Here is a 15,399-nt window from a genome sequence, read left to right on the forward strand (position 1 = left end):
TTTATTAAAAAGTTAAACACACTCTCACCATGACCGGGCCATTCCACAACTAGGTATCCATCTAAGAGAAAGAAAAGCATATGTTCATCTAAAGACTTGTTATGTGACTGCTTATAGCAGCCCCATGTTGGGAACTACCCAATTGTCCATCATAGGTGAATGGGTTAACAAACTGTGTAATAATTATGTGGTGGAATACTACTCTGCAATAAAAAAAGAATAAACTACTGACCCATGCAGCAATGTCGGTGAATTTAAAATATATATAGCCAGATTAAAAAAAAAAATCCATGTTGTGTGATCTCATCTACATAAAATTCTTGGAAATTCAAACTAATCTATAGTGAGAAAAAGCACAGGGAAAGTGAGGAAAGAGAGAAAAAGGGAGAATTATAGAGGGACACAAGGAAACTGTTAGGAGTGATAAACATGTCTATTATCTTGATTTTGGTGATGGTTTCCCTGGGTGTGTACATATGTCAAAACTAATAGAATAGTACATTTTAATATGTGCAGTTTACATCGATTATACCTCAGTAGAGCTATAAAAAAATAAAGACCTTGCACCTCGGAGTGTTACGCGATTCATGTTTTCAAAAATGTAATTTAAAAAATCTATATATTAAATTTTAGTTAAAATCTTGTTCATCAACATAAAGCAAACTTTAATTATAATGTTATTAATTATAACAAACATTGAGAGAGAAGAATCACTGCTTGAGATTTTTTATAACTCAACATCTTATTGTTGGAAGCCTTGATCTAAAATATACATGAGAGAGAAAATGCAAATGTGGGAAGAAATATGAAGTTAAATACTACAATTTTTCCGGGAGCTCTGTCTACTGTCACAGGGTACGACAAGCTGCTGGATGTTGCAGAGCCTCACAGGTACTTTTGGAAGGTGGTGAATTAATAGGTGTATTTCAACAACACAGAGGGTTTTGTACCAGGACTGAACACACTGAAAAAAAAAAGCACACAGAGTTTAAGAAATGCTAGTGCTACATATTTAAAAAAATTTAGAACACAAACTTACTACAGATCTTGTTCATCCAAATTAAGCTCTTTTATCTCCCTGTTTGACTCCTGGCAATAGAGACCAAGACAAACTCCTCAGTCTAGCTGGTGAATCACCATTAAGAGGAAGAGAAGAATTCTAACTGCTTCCAATTTAAAATAGTTAATTTTCTGTATGTGTGTTTGCATGGCAAGATGATAACAGATGATTAAAGTAAGAAAAAAATGTGCATTAGAATTTATTGTAATTGACCTCATTTAGCATTTTAGAATCTAAAATTAAGATTTGGCAGATTTTATTGGGCATGGAGTCACATTTAAATGCTGGCCATAAACTGCCCAGCTGGATATAAGATCAATACAAATTATTTCCCTAAGGCATATGGATTACAGAAAGGGTCTTATTCAATAGAAGCATTTAAATTATGTTTTGCATTACATTAAATAATTTAATTTATCCTTCTTAGAAATAAAAGAGAACTCAATGACAAATATGCTTGTAAATTTATGATATGATAGTTTGGGCTCTGCATACGATAATAATAACTATTGTTTTTTATTTTCCTTCTGTAAACATTAGCGTTTATGCTCTATGATTAATTTTTTCATCTTTAAACAAAATAAGCAAAACAGAAACAGACTCATGAGACGGAGAACAAACTGATGGTTGCCAGATGGGGGGGGGGGTTGGGAGGCTGGATGAAAAAGGTGAAGTAATTAAGAAATACAAATTGGCAATTACAAAATAGTCACGGGGATGTAAAGTACAGCATAGGGAATATAGTTAATAACCTCATAATAGCTATGTATGGTGCCAAGTGGATGCTTGACTTATGGGGGGGAATCACTTCATAAGTTATACAAATGTCTAACCACTGTGCTGTACACCTGAAACGAATATAATATTGAATGCCAACTATAATTGAAAATATTTTTTTGCTTTTACAACAAATCTCTTTCCTAATCAAGGTATAATTTACATACAGAGAAATGCACAGATTCTAAATGTATAACTTAATGAGGTTTTCTTCCTCTTGATGGTGTTTGTTTCGATGAAGTCTAATGTGTCAATTTTTCCTCTTATAAGTTATTTTTTTGTGTCTTACTTAAAAATCTTTGCCTACCGCATGATCATAAATATTTTCTTCCATACTTTCTTCTAGAAGTTTTATAGTTTTAGCTGCAGATTTAGTTTATTCATATGATTGATCTTAAATTAGTTTTTATGAGTGATGTGAGGTAGAGGTTGAGATTCATTCTCTTTTCATGCATTTACCCAGTTATCAAAGCATCATTTATTGAAAAGATTTTCCTGGTTCAGCTGTGCCATAACTTAGGTGATTGGCTTAACTCTTGGGCTCAGTGGAAAAAGGTCCATTTGGCTCTCATACTACGCTACGTCCCCTAGTCTAATCTTTATAATTATGAGGTAACATTAGGTCTCCTATAATTATTGACTTGTCTCATATTCAATATGTTCAGAACTTAGCTCTTCCTGCTAAGAGTTCCTTCCAAGCTCTCAAAGAAGGGATCTAGGTTCAAAGCCAGTGACTGGCTTGTTTCTGTCCAGGCTGCATGAACATTTCTACTTCCTTCTTTCTCTCTAGGTATTGATTTATATGCAGGCCATAGCTCTCGGTAGTGATTGGCTGAGGCACGCTTTTTTCTCATCTTCTTTTTACCAGAAAGTGTTTTGGTTCCTATTACAGGATGATTTTTTTAACAGATAAAAATCATGATTCTCATAAAATCAACACTTGTCAAGAGTTTTATTTAATTCATTTAATTCATTAATTCATGAAGAAAACTTAAGATGTTACAAGTGTTTCAAAGGAGAATTTAAAGAAACATGTTTATATGCAATAAAGGAGAGCTGAAATGAATTTACAAGTAGATTAAAAAAGACTAGTCTATCCCCAAAGAAAGTGTGAATTACATTTTACCAGACAAAAGTCATTTGCATTTCTGAGGTCGAGAATCATTTGTATTAATACTGGTATTCTACAATTTTCAGAGCTGCAAAACTGCTCACTGATAATGAAACACGGTGGTTATCTGGATGGGTAAACTAGACTAGACAATTTTCATCTTTTTTGTCCCTTTAAAAGTCCACAGTTTCTCCTGACATTTTTTAGGAGGTGAGCCTTGTTCTGTTGTCTGCCAGAATATAACCAGCTATAATTACACTTACCCAGTTTTATCTAACTACCTTGTTGAACTTTTTGTTAAACCGAATACGTATAAAGCAGAATTTCTGATTTTCTCCTAAACCAATTCTCCTCCCAGTCTTTCTCATCTCAGCAAAAGGGATCCCTTCTTCTTGATACCTCAACCCAAAACCCCAAAGCTATCACTGATTCCATTCTTATTTTCTTCCCATTGTCTAAAGCATTAGCATGTCCTTTTGGCTCTACTTCCTAAATATATACCTTTCTTCTTATCTCTATCTTCATCTACTTTCAAGTCACTTCCCAACTGGACTTGTTGTTTACTCCCTTGCCCTCAATTCATTATCCACATGGAAGAATAATTTTTTAAATAAAACAAGTAACATTTACCAATGCTACTATACACCAAGCACCATTCTACACACTTTACAATGAATCATTTTAATACAAATATATGCTATATTGCTGTTATCTTTATTTCATAAATGAGAAAACTGACATATGTGGATATTAAATAACATGTTATCATTCATACATTTAGTAAATGGCAGAAATGGTATTTGAATCTAGGTGGTCCGATTCTAGAGCTTAGACTATTAACCATTGTATATCATGCTTCCTTCAACGCGACAGCTTTATTGTTCCTTGTTCACATTAAATTTAAACTTGTCTTTGCAGTTAGGATAAAATCTGAACATTTTGCCATGACCTCCACGGCAAGATCAGATGCCAACTCAACCTCTCCAAAATCATCTCACAGTTGTCTGTGCCCCCAAAAAACTGAGTCCAAGCCATGCTGGTGCCTTCCTCTCTGTTCCTGAGTGTTGAAGAATTCTTCACTGCCTAGAATGCACATCTTCTTGCTCTTTTCTTGAGTGGCATCTTCTCATCTTTTCAGTCTCAGGTTCAAGATGATAAGCTCCGTAAAGACACAGAGGTGTATCTGCAGTAGGCGGTAAGGGGAGGGTTGGAGGTGGCGGGGGGTGCGAAAGAACAGGGAGAGCCTTCATTTTCTCCAGGCACATCATCCTAAATTGGTGTCTTTGCTGAGAGAAGTCGTGTGAAACATTTCAGTTTAAATACCCATGATCCAACTGCGAAACATCGAATGTCACAAGATGATGTTTTTTATGTCTCCCCCACCCTCCACTGTAAAATGAGGCCGAAAACAATGTCTTAGTGCCCGAACCACAGGGCCGTTTGGTATTTGGCGAGGTTACTTTGAAAACTGTAAGCAGGAGCAGCTGTTAGTGACTTCCGGCGCATGTGGTCTTCCCAGTGTAGTGGTACCTTCCCTTGTGAATTCCGCCAAGGAGGAAGCTGTGTGCCCAGCGTGCTTGGAGAAGCCTTGAAAAAGATGGGTTGCTGTAGGTTCCCCATATATGTGCTACTGTTAATCTAAGCAGGACTTTTTCAATATTTGTTGCTGGAATATTTCAATTAAAATAATTTAATCTACTTTGGAAGCTAAAGGAAAGTCACTAGATAGAAGTAATATATGGCTTAGATTAGAGCGTTATACTATTACTTACATTTAAACATGTGGTTACTATGATGGTTAGTTGAGACAATGTACATAGAGCAATTAAGAAGTACCCAAATAGTTGCTAAACAACCTTCCCCACCCCAAGCAATTAAGTCTTTTCCAGAAGGAAGACCTGTTTATTTACAACACATTTTGTTTCTACTTTCTTTTTTTTAAAACACATCCTCTTCCCTCCAATTTTTCACTTTCTCCTGGGAATCCCTGGCTGTACTTACTCAGGGATCATAATGACCTGGAGAATTGAGTTCACAGGGACCTGCCAAGGGAGCAGAGTTGGATGGGCACAGATGCCACAAAGCATGATGGACAGTTTCTAATGTTAATGCTGTATCTCAACATGTGTGTGTGAGTGTGTGTGTGTGTGTGTGTGTGTGTGAGAGAGAGAGAGAGAGAGAGAGAGAGAGAGACGGTGATTTTTAACTCAGGCAATGTACTGCTTGAAGCTCATTCCTTGATTTTCCATTCCAGCTGCTGTAAATGCTGTTGGAGGAAGTAAATAATACATGGAAGAAGAGAGAAATAAATATCACAGGGCTTAATTATCAAGACTATTAGCGTATAAATAACAAATAAGCAGTATTTTAGTATAAATTTGCATTTAGTATAAATTTGCATGAAGAGACTATTTAGTAACGGATATGATTAAACTACATTGGAGACATGTCAGAGTTCTATTAGTCACACATGTATGATGTCAGTTCACATGAAACTTTACTGGGAATAAGCCATCTGAAAGGCCACGTCCCAATCTGAAGCTAACAAAGGCTTTTCATCAACTCATGACAAAAGAGAGTGTAGATTCTGCTTTCTCTCCTTGTTGATGCCTGGGCCAAGTAAATGTTCCTGTTCCCCTGCCAAGGGGCCACCTCTGTTATCATTCATTTCTTCACTGCCCTCGCTTACTGTTTAGCTCATTTGCCTAGATTCTGAGGCCATTTTTCTCATTATGTGGGTGATGGCGGTAGATACTAGTTCAGTGGTTATGTAGCAATGCTTTTTTGCTTCTGTCTGATAGAGTCATCCCTAAAATCTTTCACTCAGTTTTATAGTCTCTTAGAGCCATTCATCTCTTTTTTCCACTTCTTCTTCAGGAAAAGCAGGTAAAAGTCAATGGAGAGAAACTTTACGGAAACTATGAGGACATCTCTGGTCTTTTTATGGTATATTTATGATCTCATGACTTCTTAACATATTCTTGAAATTCTGACACATGTCAGTTATAATTTTTAATCAATATAAGTGTGCGCGGACTCAGATGCAAGACAAAAACATCAGATTGAATTAAATTCTTCACAGTAAATGAATCAAGATTAAAGTATTTAGCCAAATGATTGTTGGGTTTTGCAGTACTAATAAATAACACCTGTCTTTTTCTCTCTTGAATTCTAAACACACCGAAGGATAAAAGTAGGAATCTGACAATGGAGACATGAAGAACAATTTTGTGATTGTAAGTCTGAACTGGGTAGTTCGATTTGATTTGGGGCAAGATCAACTTCCTAATATTTTCCACAGAAATGAACTCACCTGGTACCAAGCTGAGCAGCTGCTGGTGGTTTTCACTCTGGCTACACATTCAGATCACCTGGGGATCTTTTTAAATACACCATCTACTCAGACCCCCCCACCCTCAGACCAATTGAATCATTGGGGAGGAGTTCGAGTATCAGTATTTCTTAAAAGCTCCCCCAAAGAGCCTCAGTGAATATTGAGACCTCTGGAGAGTTGAGGAACATCCAGCTTGTTAGTTAAAAGGGTAGAGTGGGGAGGAGGGAGCAGAACACAGCCCACCTCAGGGCAGACAAGCCTGAAAACGGGAAAGCAGACGTGACAGTGACATCCTCTCAGTAGAGAAATGAGTGAAGAAATGTCTGGCTTGATGCTTTTTGTTAATTTTGGGAAAATCCCAGCTCTTTTCTCATCAAGTATTGATCCTTTTGTCCTCTTTCCACTCTTTCTGGGACTTTAATTACAGGTTGAAAGTTTCTGCTGTTACACATGTCTCTTACGTTCTTTTCTGTTTTTAATTTTTATGTTTTTTCCTTTCTGTACTTTAATCTTCTGACTCATCTTCTAGTTCACCCTTTTGAGCTATGTAATCTGTTGAATCCAATTAATTTTGTCCAGAATTTCAGTTCTAGCATTTCCATTTGATTCTTTTAAAAAATAGTTTCCAGTTCTCTACTGAGATTTTCCATCTGGTCTAACTTCTTGAAGATATCAATCTTAGCTATTTTTCCAGCTTTATGTGATATAATAGACACATAGCATCATGTAAGTTTAAAGCGTACAGTGTGATAATTTGATACATGTATGTATTACAAAATGGGTACTATAGTAAGGTTAGTTAACACATCCTTTACCTCACATAAGTACTATTTTGTTGTGGTTATGCTGAGAAAATTAAAGCTCTACATTCATAGAATTTTCAAGTACACAATACAGTATTGTTAACTGTAGTCACCATGCTGTACATCAGAGTCCCCAGAACTTATTCATCTTAGAATTGAAAGTTTCTGCCCTTTGACTGACATCTCCCTGTTTCCTCCACTCCTCCATCCCTGGCAACCACCATCCTACTCTCTGCTTCTATGAGTTTGGCTGTTACAGATTCCACGTAGAAGTGAGGTCATGGAGGATTTGTTTTTCTCTGTCTTAACTTATTTCACTTAGCATAATGCCTTCAAGATTCATCCATATTGTCCCAAAAGACAGGATTTGTTTATTATGGATGAATAGTATTCCATTATATATAATAATATATATCATAATATATATTATATAATAATATGATCATTATATATGATTCCAATATGTGTGTGTGTGTGTGTGTGTGTGTGTGTATACCTACACACATTTTCTTTATCCATTCATCCATCAGTGGACACTTAGGTTGTTTCCATGTCTTGGCTATTGTGAATAATGCTACAATGAACATGGGAGTGTAGATATCTCTTCAACATAGTGATTTCATTTCTTTCAAATATATGCCCAGAATTGAAATTGCTATATCATAGGGTAGCTCTATTTTTAACTTTTTGAGGAACCTCCATACTGTTTTCCATAGCGGCTGCACCAATTTACATTTCCACTAATAGTGCAAAAGTTTCCTTTTTCTCCACATTCCTAACCAGCACTTGTTGTCTCTTGCCTTCTTGATAATAGCCATTCTAACAGGTGTAAGGTGACAGCTCATTGTGGTTTTGATTTGTATTTCCCTGGTGATTAGTGATGTTGACTTTTTCATGTACTAGTTGGCCACTTGTATGTCTTCTTTGGAAAAAATCTCTACTCTACTTGGAAAAGACCTCTACTCAGTATTAAACTGAATTGTTTGTTATTTTGCTATTTAGTTGTGTAAGTTCTTTATATATTTTGATATTAACTGCTTATCACATATGTGGTTTGAAAATACTTTCTCTGATTTCTTAAGTTGCCTTTTCATTTTGTTGATGGTTTCTTTTGCTGTGCAGGAGCTTTTGAGTTTGATGTAGTCTCACTTATTGATTTTTCTTGTGTTGCTTGCACTTTTTTTAGTGTCCATAGCCAAAAATTTATTGCCAAGAGCAATGTCAAGAACTTTCTCCTTATATTTTCTACTAGGAGTTTTATGGTTTAAGCTCTTACATTTAAGTGCTTAAGGCATTTGTTTTTGTGAGTGGTATGAGATAGAGGTCCAATTTAATTCTTTTGCATGTGAATATCTGGTTTTCCTAACACTGTTTATTGAAGACACTATCCTTTGCTTACTGATTATTCTTGTCTACCATGTCAAATATTAGTTTCTCATATATGCATGGGTTTATTTCTGGGTTTTCTATTCTGTTCCTTGATCTACCTGTCTGCTTATGCTAGCAATATACTGTTTTGAATACCACAGCTTCATAATATAGTTAAAATCAGGAATATTAACCTGTAAGTTTCTTTTTCTTAGAGTGTCCTTATCTGGCTTTGGTATGAAGATATTTTTGGCCTCATAAAATGAATTTGAGAGTGTTGCCTCACTTTCAATTTTTCGTAGAGCTTGAAAAGAATTGATACCAATTCTTTTATATTTGTTTGATGGAATTCACTCATGAACCCGTCTGATTATGGACTTTTCATTTTGGGGAGATTTTTAGTTACTGATTTAATCTCCCTCGTTATTATTCATCTGTTCAGATTATCTACTTCTTCATGATTTAGTCTTGGTAGATTGTATGTTCCCAGGAATTTATCCATTTTTTTCTAGGTTGTCTAATTTGCGGGCATATGATTGTTCATATAGTCTCTTATGATCCTTTGTATTTCTGTGGTATAAGTTGCAGTGTCTCCATATTCATTTAAGATGTCAATTATTTGAGTCCTCTCTTTTTTTTGTAAGTCTAGCTAAAGGCTTATCAATTTTTTTATCTTTTTAAAAAATAAACAAGTCTTAGTTTCATTGATATTTTTATTGTTTTTCTATTCTCTATTTATTTTTGTTCTGACTTTTGTTATCTCCTACCTTCTGCTAAATTTGGACTTAGTTTATCTTGTTTTTCTAATTCTTTGAAGTGTAAAGTTAGATTGTTTATTTGAGAGCTTTCTTTTTCTTAATGTAGACGTTTAGTGCTATAAACTTTCCTCTTAGAACTGCTTTGGCTGCACTGCATAAGTTTTGGTGCATTACTTTTCTGTTTTCATTGTCTCAGTAAATATTTTGGTTTCCCTTTCGCTTTCTCTTTTTATGCATTGGCTATTTAGGAGCATGTTGCTTAATTTCCACATACTTGTGAATTTCCCAGTTTTCATCTGTTATTGATTTCCAGGTCCATACCACTATGGTCAGGACATATATTTGGTATAATTACAATCTCTTTGGTAAGAAAAGACTTTCACTTGGAGATGGGGTGGGGGGAGGTTTGCTGTGACCCTAGGTTTAGTGGTACGGGTCACCAAGTGCAGGGATGTGCGGTGACACTAGGCTGGGGGGGGGTTGTTGGCCTGTTGGATCAGGCTGTTAGGTTCCACTGCATTAAAAATGGTGTAGTGCTTGCTGAGAGCTGCGGGGGGAGCAGGAGGAGGCCCACGAAGACTGCAAGGGTCGTTGGGGTCCTCAGCAGTGCCTCCAGATCCAGTGGCTAGGGGCCAGAGCAAGCAAAAACAGCGCTGGACCTGGTAGTGGGAAGACACTGGGCTGCAGGGGCCAGCTGCAGGCATCTAGGGGGTGAAATCTAGTGAAATCTGCAAGGAGTTTGTGCAAGCTCTGTTGGCTCTTGGTTTCTTCAGTGACGAAAGCTGTTAGGTTTATTCAAGTGCAGGTCCCTGGGAAACCGTGATCACTCCTGCTATGTGGCTGCTTTTGGTAAATCTTGTTTTTCTTCTTGTTCCTAGCTGGCCTCTGGGTGGAGTGAAACTGAAGTGGGACCTTCGTGCAGTACCCTGAAAGGCTGGGCAAACTGGTAATCCCCCTCTTCCTCTCCCTGTGAGGGAAACTTTTCTAATTGGGGAATTTCCTCTTGGCACTGGGCAATGCCAGCTTGGGGGATGGGATGATGTAAGCAAATGAAGCTGTCTTCCTTCCCTTTTTGTGTGGCTGTTCTCAAGGTTTTTGTTCCACTGTGTTACTAAAGTTTCTCATGTGGACTTCAGAGCTTTCCCAGAGCTGTTTCGTCCATGGATAGCTGTCTAATTGTTGACTCTTATGGGACAGAGGCTAGGGTCCCCTACTCTGTGATATCGGTTACATCACTCTCCCTGATGGATGTTGACATATATGTAATATAAACTGTCATGTGCCACTTAAGTACAGAGATATGTTCTGAGAAATGCATAGTTAGGTGATTTCGTCATTGTGTGAAATCATAGAGTGTGCTCACACACACCTGGATGGTATATATAGCTGACTATCCACCTAGGGCATATGAGACAGCCTACTGCTCCTGGGCTACAAGCCCGTACAGCATGTTACTGTACAAAACAACACAAAATTAAATCAAGAACAAGAGAACAATGCAATCAAGAGATATGGTAAACTCAAAATGTACGTGACTGCTGCTGGTGTCACACAGCATAAATTTTTTTTAATAAATAAAAAGTACACTCTAAAATAATGATAAAAGGTATAGTATAGTAAATACATAAAGCATCATCAAGTATTATGTACTGTACATAATTGTATGTGCTATACTTTTATAGAACTGGTGCTGCAGGTTAGTTTACACCAGCATCACCATAAACATGTGAGTGATGCATTGAACTACAATGTTACAATGGCCGCGCTGTCATTAGGTAATAGGAATTTTCGGCTTCATTAATATCTTATGGGACCGCCGTTGCATGTATGGTCTGTCATTGACCGAAACGTCAGTATTCAGTACATGACTGTACGCACACACATTATAATATGGAAACACAACAGGAAGCATCCATAAAGTTGGATCCCTTTCTCATACTATATTCAGAAATAGTAAAGATTTAGTATTAGAAAACAATAAACGAGTAGAATAAAATTTTGGAGAGCAAATTTTGGAATAGGGAAATCCTCCAAACAGACCAAGAAACCTAATAATCAAAGAGACAGATATGTTTTTTACACACACACACACACACACACACACACACACACACATATGAATTCACGGCAAAACTAATTATACACTAAATAAATAAAAAGGCAGACTGGAAAATCTATTTCCAATGGATATGACAGACAAACTGTTAATTTCTGTAATAATAGTTTCTCTGAATGAGAAATAGAAAACATAAAAGGAAAGAAAGGGCAAAAGTGATTCATAGAAGATAAAATTTAAACAACCAGAAAATATATGAAAAGACACTCATACTTGCCAAAAGTCACGTTGGTGAAAGTTAGACAAAGAGTTGACTGGTCCGAGGCGAGCGTTCATACCATTTAAGTACATGCTATGCTTTTTGTATGTTATCAAAATGGAAGCTTTAAGGATGGATATTTGTTATCTCAAATGTTATTACATAATTTCTTTGAACATCTCAGTGCTGGCTAAGTGCTTTCATAAAATCATTTCATAAAATGATTTGTAGAAAACTTATGTTTTCTATAGCTCCTCATGTAGATTTTTTATTTTTAAGAAACCTGTGTGGGATAATGAGATTTTTATTAGGAAAATACTTAGCAAGTTCCCATATTATTTTTTCTCCTCCCCTAAAAGACCTATTTAAAACTATAAAGTTAATTTAGCTTTTAGGCCCACTTAGTTACTGATTTTTCTATAGAACTGGTTAGTAAGTGAATAGCTATATTCTATCTCTAGGTATTAGATAAAATCTTTCACTCTCCTTTCTGAGATTGTGTGATTTCTTTGAGCCAGACCTGTCCGATAGCAGTCAAATGTCGAGCCATGTAGTTATACAACAAAATTTTGTGAATTTTGTGACTATGAGTAGAAAAAGGGAGTGAATGTTAGTATATTATCATTATATGTTAAATTAGTCTTCCTAATTCATTTTCCAAACTCTCTTTAATTTTTCTTTTTTTCCAATATTTTCTGTGTGTTTTCTTCTTTCTTTTCTTCCTCCCTCCCTCCCTCTTTATTTCTTTTCTTTTCTTTTCTTTTTTCTTTTCTTTTCTTTTCTTTTCTTTTCTTTTCTTTTCTTTTCTTTTCTTTTCTTTTCTTCTCTCTCTCTCTCTCTCTCTCTTTCTTTCTTTCTTTCTTTCTTTCTTTCTTTCTTGATTTCATAAGAAAACCATTCATTTATGAATAAAAAACAAACATCCTATGTTTCATCAGATTAGTCACTCTCTGGAGAAGAGCCTAAGTAAAAATATACACATACAAGTGCACATACCCTGCCCACACACAGGTACACAAATAAACACATAAAAAAGTTGTGATCTCATCCTTCTCCTCTAAAGGCCATGATTAGCTGCCAAGTTAGCATATTCTCTCTTATGGTTAATGCAATTTTGTGAATATATTTGGAAACCCCAGGCTAAGTGGCATTGTGCCTTAAACTATGCTTGTGTGTGGAATTGAAAAACACATAGTTTTTACATCAAACTCTAGTGCTTTTGATTTTCAGAAGTATCTATTAAATTTTTATGTTCTAAATTCATAAGTAATTTAAGGTTTTTGTACATGCAAATAAGTGAAGAGCCTAAGACTTCATGTTGGTGCATAGGTAGAATGCTTGGGAGACTTAGTATTTCGTGGTTTCCAAAATAAGAAGTCATGTTATTAAAACTGCAATTTTAGATTCAACACATAGCCTTTTCACAGTGCTCCAGCTGGAATGAAAGATAGCCGACCATTATGCGGGAAACGTCATTATTGTCCCTGCTGTTACAGGAAAAAATGACGTCCCATCTAAGGATGCACTAGTGCCACAATTGGAGCTGGCAAAGGGACGGAATGTGTCGAGATGCTAAAGAGCCAGCACACAGGTGTTGCTGGTTTGTGGCAGAAACTCACAGAACAATGGCAAATATTGGTTAGCCGGCAGTGAGCTACTCTAGACCAGCCAAAGAATACATAGGAATCGGGGTCGTGTACTTTTTGATGCTTTGAAGGAAATGTCATTCCCTACCTTGCAGGAGGACATCCAGCGTTATGTTGAAACTCATCTTCAGGGACTACAGAACCGTGCGAGAAATCATCCCTAGAAGTCATAATCTCCTCAGAAAGATGATGCAAAAGTGACTAATATTGAGGAAAGCTCCCTTGACAGTGGCCTTTGTGAAAGTGATGACTTTTACAATTTTTAAGAAACCATCACAGTGTGAAAAACGCACTCTACGCCCTGCTGTTTTTTTTCCAATATCTGAATGTTCCACAAACATGGTTCAGATTTGTTAGATGAAATGTTATAATTAGTGATTTAAAAATACCTCTATAAGGCACTGAGCTGAATTCCCTAAAATTGCTGAGGTGATTATGACTTTTAAGTTCAGTTTTATTTGGGTAAATGTAAATATGTTAGTGTAACATATTTCAGATTAACTTTTAAATGGTTCATAATGAGCAACTGGAAAAATTTTATTTGTCAAAATACACTGGTAAAGATAGTGTAATCTAAATAACCCCTTATGTGCAGATTTGCAGACAGAATATATCTAAGCTCAGTATTCCCAGTTCAAAATTTCTTTATCGTTCTATAATTAATGAGAAAAGTATATAATTTCCTCAAAGTAAGATGACCAAATCAACATTATAGTGTCCTTATACTGTTTCCGTTTTTGTGACTCACAATGCGATTATTATACTTTTAAGAATAAAGATGAATGCATTGATTCTTTAAATATATGTGAAAGGGTAAAATGCTGACTACTCCAGGTAATCTATTTATAAAGTGTCTATTTTTCATAACAATGCAAGAAAAGATAATGATAGGCCCAGATTTGATCATTTGAGGCTTTTTCAAACATATACACACTCTCACGAACTCAAACACACAGGCAGTTAATTCTTGCTCAGTTGCATATGAATCAGTAAATTTCTGGACTTTTGCGGGGAAATTCTAGTTCTAAATTGCTTTCTTTTTACTTCTCAGTATTCTTTTGGGAATTCCTCAACATCTGCCTGTGAGTTCTTAGGAAACACAAAGATATTTTAATAGTTACCAAGGCAGGATGTAATTTAGAAGGGAAATTAGATGCAAAGGAATTAATGCCTTTGAAATCCAAAATAACTTGAGTTAGACTGTTTGGGTTTCTCAGATGCTTCCTTTAATTAATACAAGTAACTTACTCCGCTCAAAAAAATGTTAGGTTGAGTTCTCTGATTGAGCAGGAACTCCCTCATGGTTGATGGCTGGAATTCATCATTAGAGTTAAATTTGATTTCATTTTCTCCCTGCGGCCAAGTCTATTTTCCAGTGATAGAAAAGAGGAGTGAAGAGTGTGGTCCCTAAGAATCTCCCTTTGTGGGGCGAGCTCACTGAGCTGATGGAAGTGACTCAGGGAGCTTCTGCTTTCTCCTCCTACTTCAGAGCCAAGAGTAGGGGCCTCTGCTTTTTTATTACTCCTTCCCATCATTAGTTGCTAGGAAGAAAGGAGACGATTCAAGGTGGAAGATTGCAAATGCGAGGGAGGAGTGAATATTTTGATTAACAATGAGAAGTCTGAGAGAGGACTTGATAATCATCTTAAGTTTATGAAAATTTTTAATGAGATGTGGATTGGAAAAGTTGTCGATTGAACACAGAGGCCTGAAAATGTGAGCGTCTAGGCTGACTGATGCCTTGAGGTTCCTGTGGTACTTGTCCCTTTATCAACAAATGACCTGGGAGTTACCTGACTATGCAAGTCCTTTCTGGGAGTGGACAGCTAATATTGTTTACACCTGTAACCTGATCAGTTAGGTTGTCCAGTGGGTCATGTCTATAGCTTTTGGAGTCCTTCCTGAACTTGGAAGTATATTTGCCTTTGATTTGTGATATATTTGAGAGTTTGTTGGAATTTATTGTATGGTAGCTCACAAACAAATTTTTCTATGAAAATGTTGGTATTTGTGGTTTAGAAGTTTCATTGTTTTTGGTTTTGGTTTGGTTTGGTGTGTGTGTGTGTGTGTGTGTGTGTGTGTGTGTGTGTGTGTGTGTCTATGTTTTTCCCCCCTCCCCTTAGGCTAGTCATCTTTTAGACTAGTTAATAGCTTTAGAAACATTTAGTTAAAAAGAATAAAACTAACAACAACAAAAAGGAATGTGAAAGAGTGAAGAAAGTTTAAG

At 36.2% G+C, this 15,399-nt stretch overlaps 1 long non-coding RNA gene across 2 annotated transcripts in view; it reads left to right on the forward strand.

Moving 5' to 3' along the window:
* The window catches only part of LOC118608692, a 51,911-nt gene that overhangs the window by 8,941 nt on the left and 27,571 nt on the right, over positions 1-15,399 (forward strand). For both annotated transcript variants that reach the window (XR_004953132.1, XR_004953133.1), the window contains exon 2: positions 10,090-10,157. This is a non-coding gene — a long non-coding RNA (uncharacterized LOC118608692). The remainder of the gene's footprint in view (positions 1-10,089; positions 10,158-15,399) is intronic.

Source organism: Rousettus aegyptiacus, unplaced genomic scaffold (genome assembly GCF_014176215.1).
Source record: "Rousettus aegyptiacus isolate mRouAeg1 unplaced genomic scaffold, mRouAeg1.p scaffold_m13_p_10, whole genome shotgun sequence".
Classification (NCBI taxonomy): domain Eukaryota; kingdom Metazoa; phylum Chordata; class Mammalia; order Chiroptera; family Pteropodidae; genus Rousettus; species Rousettus aegyptiacus.